The following is a 10363-nucleotide window of genomic DNA, read 5'->3' on the forward strand; positions in this document are numbered from 1 at the left end:
TGCACATAATTCTCTACAAGACTAAAGTGCAAGATGTCTTCAGACGCTTCGCCAATCGAGCCATGAATAATTATGGCGTCAAGATCAAGCATATCAGAAGTGATAACGGCACTGAGTTCAAGAACACCGGGCTTGATCTTTATCTGGATACAATGGGAATCACTCATGAGTTTTCTGCTCCATACACACCTCAGCAAAATGGCATCGTAGAGCACAAGAACAGAACCCTCATTGAGATGGCTCGAACAATGCTCGACGAGTACAAGACACCAAGAAAGTTCTGGCCTGAAGCTATTGATACAGCATGTCACATCATCAACTGTGTTTACATCCACAAGCTTCTAAACAAAACATCCTATGACCTCCTTACTGGCAAGAAGCCAAATGTCAGCTACTTCAGAGTATTTGGTGCTAGGTGCTGGATCAAGGATCCCCATCACAAGTCAAAATTCGCACCTAAGGCTCACGAAGGCTTCATGCTCGGTTACGGAAAGGACTCACACTCTTACAGAGTCTTCAATCTCTATCTCTACAAAATCGTTGAAACTGTGGACGTACGATTTGATGAAACCAATGGTTCACAAAGAGAGCTTCTGCCAAGTACACTAGACGAAGCTCTGCCCAGCGAATCTATCAAGCTGATGGGAACTGGTGAAATCATGCCCTCTGAAGCACAGCCTGAAGAGGAACTTATCATTTCTGCACCAAACCAACCTGAAGACAATGCTCAGACGAAGACAATCCTCCCAATGATGACAATGATCAGCAAGAGCAAGGTCTTCGTCCAGTTCATCCTCGTGTTGCAAATGAAGTACAAATTGAGAAGATAATTGATAGCATCAATGCACCTGGTCCACTTACTCGCTTAAGAGCAACACAGTTAGCAAATTTCTGTGGGCACTTTTCGTTTGTGTCAATATCAGAACCCAAGAAAGTTGTTGAAGCCTTTATGGAACCTGAATGGATTCAAGCTATGCAAGAAGAACTTCAACAGTTCAAGCTAAACAATGTTTGGGAACTGGTCAAGCGTCCTGACCCTCGCAAGCATAACATTATTGGCACAAAATGGATATATCAGAACAAGCAAGATGAGCATGGTCAAGTCATCAGAAACAAAGCACGTCTTGTGGCTCAAGGATATACTCAAATTGAAGGAATTGACTTCGATGAAACATTTGCTCATGTGGCTAGGCTTGAAGTTACTCGCATACTGCTAGCCTACGCTAATCACCACAACATTCTGCTATATCAAATAGATGTGAAGAGTGCATTTCTCAACGGCAAGATTGAAGAAGAAGTGTACGTTGCTCAACCACCTGGCTTTGAAGATCCAAAACATCCTGATATGGTGTACAAGCTAAACAAAGCACTGTATGGCCTCAAACAAGCTCCTCGTGCCTGGTATGATACGATCAAAGACTTCCTGAAGAGCAAAGGCTTCAAACCTGGATCCCTTGACCCCACACTCTTCACGAAGACATATGATGGTGAACTGTTTGTGTGCCAAATATATGTGGATGACATTATCTTCGGATGCACCAACCAGAAGTATAGTGCTGAATTTGGATACATGATGCAAGAGCAATATCAGATGTCCATGATGGGTGAGCTAAAACTCTTCCTTGGTCTTCAAATTCGTCAGCAAAGGAATGGCATCTTCATATCTCAAGAAAAATATCGCAAAGACTGTCTGAACAAGTTCGGAATGCAAGATTGCAAAGGTTACACGACGCCAATGCCAGCCAAACACCATCTTGGTCCCGACGACAATGGTAAAGAGTTTGATCAAAAGGTATACTGCTCCATGATTAGTTCTTTACTTTACCTATGTGCATCTAGGCCAGATATTATGCTTAGTGTTTGCATGTGTGCACGATTCCAAGCGGCACCAAAGGAATCGCATCACTTAGCTGTGAAGCGAATTCTTTGATATTTGGCTTACACCCCAACACTCGGATTATGGTATCCAAAGGGCTCAAAATTTAATCTGGTTGGATTCTCGGATGCTGATTATGCTAGTGACAAGGTGGATCGCAAGTCTACATCAGGCACATGTCACTTTCTGGGACGATCACTTGTCTGTTGGTCTTCAAAGAAGCAAAACTGTGTATCACTCTCAACTGCTGAATCTGAATACATTGCTGCTGGATCTTGCTGTGCTCAGCTTCTGTGGATGAAGCAAACTCTCAAGGACTATGGCATCAACCTGAAACAAGTACCACTCTTCTGCAACAACGAAAGCACCATTAAGATTGCCAACAATCCAGTCCAGCACTCGAAGACAAAGCACATTGAAATTCGTCATCACTTTCTCAGAGATCATGTCATGAAGAAAGATATTAACATCATTCACGTCAACACTGAAGAGCAACTGGAAGATATCTTCACAAAGCCCTTGGACGAGAAAAGGTTTTGCAAGTTACGGTGTGAGCTAAATATCTTGGAATCCTCAAATGTCCTATGATCAGGCACACATCCTAACACTTATGCATGTTGATGACTTAGATGTGCAACACACGAAGTAAAGTATATCTTCAATCAATGAAGACTTACAGTCTGAGTGTGAATACATTAACGTGGAATTTGACTTCGGAGTGCCACGATAATTGTGCGCCGTGTCTGGGTCTAATACTTCCTATACGGTGGGTAACGCCACCACCAAATTTCTTGGTTTGAAGTGTTTCACTCATGGCGTTATTCTTGCAATGTCTTCGCATTTGGTTTGTCTTCAATTTCAACTTATCTTCATGATTTACTTCACTATATGTTGATTTGATTGCTTTCTGATATATATATATATATATATAGTGTTCTGTCCTCTACAGCATTCACTTATAGCTATGTCTTTATTGTTAAATCTTTTGAACTAAGTGAATGTGATCGGACCCTAATCTCTCTATGCTTTCAATCTCAAACTCTATCTGTCCAAATCATATGCATTCTATTGAAACTGTCGAATGTCTTCTCTGCGTCCTTGTCAGTAGAAGACACAGAGACAAACATCAAGTCTGTTTTAAATGATTCATCCTTATTGATTGAAATCCGGAGAACCCGGAACAACCATCCGACAAAATTGGCGGGCGTGGGAACGTTGGACAACTCTGAGTATGTTGCATGCTTGCCACGTGCCCCTCAGATGTGAACCGCCAGGGGCACCTGCGTAATTGTGTAGTGCCGCACACTTCCTTATAAATACATGCCCCCTTGCGGTAAAGAAAACCTTCTTCCACTTCTCCACCTCGTCAAAACCCTAGCGCCACCGCTAGCTCGCGACGACGCTGGCGACGAAGCGCTTAGCTGCCGCGACTTCTCCGACGCCGTCCTCACGCCATCCACGGACATCGTCCTCTCCGCCGCCGCCGTAGGTGTCCTCCGTCGCCAAGTTAGGGCACGGTGGACTGAACTGCTCGGTCTCCTATTCATCCCATCTAGCAGTTCTTCGTGTGGTAAATATAACTCTATTTTTACCATCTTTTTGATCCTCAAAGATTCATCCTATTTACCAAAATTGGTTTCTGCCTATACAATGTTAGATCTATTCTGTCTGCATCTCATACTGCCGAGTATATTCACTTAAGCTTCATATCTAGTTAGATTCCTCACTTGTACTTATTCACGGATTCTTACAAATCTGGAACCAACTCTCAATATATAAGTGAATGTCTTCGCATCATGAGGTCAATGTCTTCAAACTGATTTATCTTCAAAATCTTCTGAGAATGCATATGACCTCTTCCCCTTCCTTCGCATCTCTAATGCTGTCACAGGTACATGTCCGTGGGAGAATCCCTTGGTTCTCATAGTCTGCATTCGTTTGCAGAATTCTTACAGCAACACATTAACTCTCCCGAAGCCAGTTCCTATTTGTCCAGCAAGCAAAAGCCTTTGAAGCCTTTGAACATATTGAAACCATTCAGTTTGAAGTTCATGGCTGCAGAGAAATCAGTAAAGAAGGGTGGCAGACAGCGTCGAGGGGGAACATCAAAAGATTTGCCTGATGACCTCGCAGAACTTTACAAGACAGATCCTGAAGAGAATTATCATCAGCGCAAGACACGAATCCAATGGATTCGACGATATTGGGCTGAACAATGGTTCAAATACAAGTTTGTGACCAAGGAATACGCTGAAAAGAATGCTATCAAAAGTCCTTGGGGTGATATTCTCTATCGAGGCCTTCCACCCAAGAACAGAGCTGAAGCTATTGCACAGGGTTTCTATCCTTGTATGGTCCGAGGACCTCAGCCTGCAAATGCCGACCGAACATCATTTCTCTGGTATCGTGACGAAAATCTCTTCGAGCGCAACTTCCAGCATGCAAAGGCATCGGCCAAGGAAAACAAGAAGTCATTGGGGTTAGACTTCAACCCTGGTCCCTCTGCTCCCCGTGCTGACGGCTCACGTGATGCAGAACCCAATGTCATCGGCCCCTTCTCCAACCTTGATGGCCTCATCACTTACATCTTGGTCCAAGGTGCCAAAGTGGATCATTCTGATAATGATGCTGACACTGATGAAGCCCCAGCTCCTCCTCCAAAGCCGCAGAAGCTAAAGAAGACTAAGGCTTCACAATCAGCTGCACCTCCAAAAGCTTCACGTGTGAAGCCATTGACCACTGCACCTCCTGAAGACAGTGTGCAGTCTGAAGATCTATCACGTATCTCCAAGAAGACGGAGAAGAAAAAGAAAATCATCAAGGATACTGATCTGACATTGACTCCTGCTGCCATTCTGCGTGAAGAGCACATTGATCTGTCCAGCAATGAAGATCTTGCAGATGATGATCTTGAGCAACTGATCAAGAGCAAGGAAGAAGCAGAGATCTTCAATGACTTGCCTCTCTTTGATGTGGCAATCATCCATAACTTCATTGATGAGTGGTTTGACACCCCAAATCTCAGCTTTGATGATCTGCAACTTCCCATTGGCCTCAGCGTCACCTTCAATGGCGCCATTGCTTCTGAGCTAGCTCTTGCTCAGCGCATCGTTGAACTGAAGCACAAGATCGACTATGAAAAAGCTCAGTTCAAGAAGCATGTGGACAAGCTCAGCGTGCAAGATGTCAAAAACTTCAAGATCATGCTGCACGAGCTCAAAGAAGCCTTTGACAAGAAGCGCGAAGAAGCTCGAGGCTCTCATGAGCGCATGAAGAATCTGGCTGAAAAGTGTGTGCTAGCCTACAATGAGGCTGAGAAGCGCAAGGCTCTTGGTCGTCCTGGCATTGACCCCAGAATGGCTGCAAAGAAGAAGAAGCTATCAACTGTCCCATCTGCACCTTCAAGGCAAGAAGAACCACGCATAGTCTTCCCAAGCAGCATGACTGGCTCAAAGCCAAAGGTCATGTCAACCGCTTCAGAACTGAAGAAGACGAGGGCTGCCGAGGCTGAAGCCAGAAAAAGGAAAAATACAGAAGCCTCTGATGCTTCTCCCTCCAAGAAGAAGCGCAAAACCAAGAAGAATCGGGCTGCACCCACAGAGCCCTTAGTTGTTGAACCTATCTCAATGGTTCGCCCTGCATCTGAACACCAAGAACAACGAATGATTGTTCATGAGCCTGTTTCCACAGAGGCTTATGAAGCTGAAGACTTTCCAGCAGTTGATCCCATCACTGCTGAAGACATTGGTCACAATGACAATGTTGAAGATGATGAAGTTCTTCCTCAGATCGAACACAACCTGGTATTATCGCCTGTTCTTACGAACAGCAAACTCATCAGCATTGGTCGTCCTCTGACGCCAATTGCTCAGGATGCATCATGGGCTGATCACCCACAGCAACAAGACTCCCTGAGTACTCCCCAACAACAACCACAAGTCACACCACCTGTGTAAGAAGAACAAGAAGACTTTGAGGCCCAGCCAACTCCATCTCCAAAGGCATCACCAGTATTTCGCAGGCTTCGCAAAGGACAAAGGCCTCAGGTCCCTCTTTCAAGCATTCCAGAAGGAGAAGTGCACCACTCATCTGTTGCACGTCAAGTGTTTCCAGAAGCCACTCCGACTGTGAATGTCTCCGTGTCTGACACCCAAGCTGCTGAAGACAATCCGGCTGCATCAGCAGATGAAAATCAAGAAGACGTACGTGTCCCCACTCCCCCCAATACTGAAGAAGTTGTTCCTGATGTGAACGTGCCAGTGCCCGACCCTCCAGCTCATCAAGTGGAGGTTGAAAATCTTGAGGCTGCCACCACCAACACCAATGAAGCCAATGACGTAGTCATGGCTGAAGCTAATGTGGAGCTTGCACCAACCAATGTGCCCGAAGCCAATGATGCAACTGCTCCTGAAGTGTCTGTTGTGCAGCCTGAAGCCTCAATTGTTGCCACTGCTCCTGTTTCGCCACCAAGGCCCTATACTATTGAGCAAGCATACAATCATGGTCAGCTAACCATTGTCCGATGGCCCGTTCTGGTCCCTCCACCTACTGCTTCTGGTCCTCAGTTTGATTATCATGTTGAGCATAGGCCTCAGGTCCAGAAACCAAAGCCAAGACTGCCAAGGTTCCCAGGAACTGCCAACTCAATAGGGTCCTTCAATGCAAATGGCTTCAAAAGCCACACCACCTTCTTTGACAGCGCAAAGAATCCCTACTCAAAGCCAAGAATATCATCTAATCGTTTCTGGAGTTATCAGCAATGAAGCTATTACTCATGCGTTCTGTATGATCAAGGGCGCATTTTCCCTCATATGCGCCTTGACACTGAAGCCATTGCTGGACTGCCATGCTTAGAAGAAGCACTTGACTGCTTTCGTGATGCAGGTCTGCTCAGCTTTGTGACAGACAAAGAACATTGGAATGAGGAACTTTTGCTTCAATTCTATGCTACCCTCCACATTCGTGGCTACAATAGGGATATAAAGACATGGATTCTCGAGTGGATGATAGGAAATGTTCATCATGAAGACAAAGCTCTTGATGTCATTGAGCTTACTAGCCTACCCATTCCCGGAGAGCTGTACGAACCTGATTGTCAACTCCACCGTAATGCACTGGAAAGCATCTTCCATAATCCAGAACCCAACATGAGCCAGATGTTGAGCATGATGAAGCCTCTGCCATCTGACGCTGAATACCCTAAGGAGTTCTCTGTTGATGACCTTGAGTATCTGCCTCGCACAATATATCACATCATCAGGCGGACTCTATGGCCTATCAAAGGGCATTCATCAGCTGCAAAACTTGAAGGAGCCATGAAGACATTGGTCTTTTACATCCTCAATGGCATCAGCTTCAATACACAAGAATTTTTCATCCGGCAACTTGCTGCGTCTGGATCTGACCTTTTTGGCCTGAAATTCTATGCTCCATGGGTCATGCGCCTCATCAAGCTACACTCTGCTATCAACTATCAGCCCTCTGCTCGCAATCATCTGATCTTTCTACCAGAGGTTGATATGTCAGTTGAAGCCATATACTCTGAGCCTGCCAAGAAGCCTCTTTGTCTTCAAAATGTTGAACACCAAAGCTTCACTCAGCCCATGGAAGGAGTCCAAGCAGTAACTCGTATCTATCCAATGGCTGGGAACACTCTCTGCCTCATCGTGTGCAAACTGAAGCTACTGAGAGCACAATTGCCCAAAGACCCAAGAAGCGCTCTCGCATTCTAAATGACCGAGAACTACTTCTGGCACTGCATCAGAAACAAGATAAGCATCACTTTTGGCTCAAGCGACAGATGCAAAGCCTCTTGGTGGACGTCAATCGCATTCGAAATCTTGCCACCAAGAATGCTTTTGTCACTCACGAGACTTGTCGGCGATCATGGAAGAGTTTGACGCTGCTTAGTGTTGAAGAAGATCTTCAAGACGATGGCTTCACTGAAAGATTCAAGTTTGACTCCACTCCTCCACGGAATGTTGTCCTATGTCGAACTCCATCCCTTGAAGACTCTGACTATTCTTCCTCCGCGGCAACTGTGAATGCCAGAGTGATCGATGATGAAGACGATGCTACTTCACCGCCCCCTACTTCTGCACGCATCGACACTGCACCAAGTACGTCTGCACCGCCAAACAACAACGACAACCCTGATGCTTCACCTACTCATGAGAACGAGTAGATGCTCTATGTCTTCAAACCTTTTTGGTCATTACTGACAAAAGGGGGAGAAGCGTATGAGTTGATAGTCTTCAAGTGGGTTCATTTGGGCGGTTGCTTTATATTTTGCCTAGTGATTACAACTCTTGCTTTTGATACATTTCGTTCTTTGAGTTGTAACACTTAAACTCGATGGTCGTCTGCTACTTATTTGCTTTTCCATGTGCGATGATAACTTCCGCACTTAGACCATTCTGCAGACATCCATTTTTCATTATGCATGTCACTCTCTTAGTGATATCATTTCATGCATGATGAATTATCTTCATAAGTTGAAGAGGATCTCCACAAGTACAACCTGCCATGTGCATTTGCATTCCAAAAGCAAATTACTTATATGCACATCTTCAGGGGGAGCCTTTGCCACTTATGAAGACAATACCCTATCCTTTACAATTTCACATACTTTATCCCCGTTGAAAACTTCAACCAGTTTGTCATCAATCACCAAAAAGGGGGAGATTGTAAGTGCATCTAGTGCCACCCCTTGTTGGTTTTGGAGTATTGACGACAAAGTTGGTTGAGGGACTAATGCGTTTGTGAGAATTGCAGGATAACACAGGTAGTGTCCCTCATTGATTCGGTTTACCTACCGGAGATGACCCCTAAAAATGTATGAAGACATTGAAGACAATGGTGGTATGTGAAGATATTCACATTGAAGACTATGACATGAGAAGACATTGAGTGAAGACTATGGAGCGCGAAGACTGTGTCGTTTCGTTGTTTCCTTTTCTTCTTTGTTAAGTCATAGGAACCACTGTACTGTTAAGTGGGGTCCAAGTGAACAAATTCAGAATGACTGAAGTGATGCTCAACCCAAATCCTATGTCTTCGAGCGAAGACAATGAGAGCAAATCTTATCCAGAGCTCGATGAGTCAGCTTTGCTTGTAGCCCAAGTAAATTTGTTGGGTGTGTTTGAAATCTGACCGTTGGAACACGTGTCAGTTCCTTAGTGACCCAGGGTCATTTCGGACATATCAGGTCGGGTTGCCTTGTGGCTATAAATAGCCCACCCCCTACACCATAAATTGGTGGCTGCTCAGAGTTAGTTTACGGCTTTTGTCGTTTGAGAGCAACCCACCTCGAAGCCTTTGAGAGAGAGAAATCCTTGTGAGGACAAAGCCCAAACACCTAGAGCCAATGAGTGTTAGGCATCACTGAAGTCTTTTTGTCTGAGTGACCTGAAGACTTATTACACTTTAGGACTTTGTATCCTCCAGCCGGTTAGGCGTCGCGTTCTGAGCATCCAAGAGTCATTGTGGATCGCCGGTGAACGAAGTCTATGAAAGTTCAGAAGTCTACCTTGAAGACTTACCAGAGTGATTGGGCGAGGACTGGGTGTCCTTAGCTCAAGGGGAATAAGGTGAAGACACGGTCTTCTGAGTTGAATCTCAGCCTCCCTAACCAAACGTACAGTTGTCACAGCAACTGGAACTGGTCCAACAAATCCCGTGTCTTCAACAAGTGACTGGTGCTATCCTCTCCCTTCCTTTACTTAGTGTTTGTCTTCATGAAGTCATTGCCTATTTGTCGTACCTGTTTGACTTCATTGCTTGACTACTACCGTTGGTTGGCTTCATACTATCTTCCATCCTGATCCTTACTACCAAGCTACTATTAGTCTTTGCACTTTCACATTATTGCATACTTGACTATGGCTTGCTTGTTGTAGTTTATCTTCCGCTGCATATCAATTAGATCATTTCTATTGTTTGTCTTCGAAACTTCCAAGTTTTGAAGACTTTCGTAAAAATCGCCTATTCACCCCCCCCCCTCTAGTCGATAACTAGCACTTTCAGTGACGCCTCGTCAGACCATGATGGCGCTGGCAGCGCCAATCTCCATCCCCCTCGCGCAGGAAGCCACCAAGACGATGCCCATCCCGAAGGCCAAGCACTCCAAGACGGTGGCGGCGGCGCTGGTGGCGCCGGTGCAGGCCAGCTCTCGCTCCAAGGGTGCCAAAGGGAACATGAGCGCGCTCAACTCCTTCAAGCCCAGAAGAACTTGGAGAACTCAGGTAATCCCCTCCCTCGCATTATGATTCTTGATTCCTTTTTGGACGAGCACTTGGGCGAGGTGCTTGGGGAGAGTGGAGTTGAGGCTTTGGGTGGCTCTGATAGGAGCTGATCACCCTGATCCGCACCAAAGAAGTGGCGCAGGCAGCGCTTGCTGCGGCGACGGCCAATCATGCGGACATGCTGGCCGCAGAGGCAGGGGCCTCTGACGTGCTAGCAGTCAGGCCCAACGGGGATGTTGCAACA

The sequence above is a fragment of the Triticum aestivum genome, chromosome 6B, assembly GCF_018294505.1.
Source record: "Triticum aestivum cultivar Chinese Spring chromosome 6B, IWGSC CS RefSeq v2.1, whole genome shotgun sequence".
In the NCBI taxonomy this organism is placed as follows: domain Eukaryota; kingdom Viridiplantae; phylum Streptophyta; class Magnoliopsida; order Poales; family Poaceae; genus Triticum; species Triticum aestivum.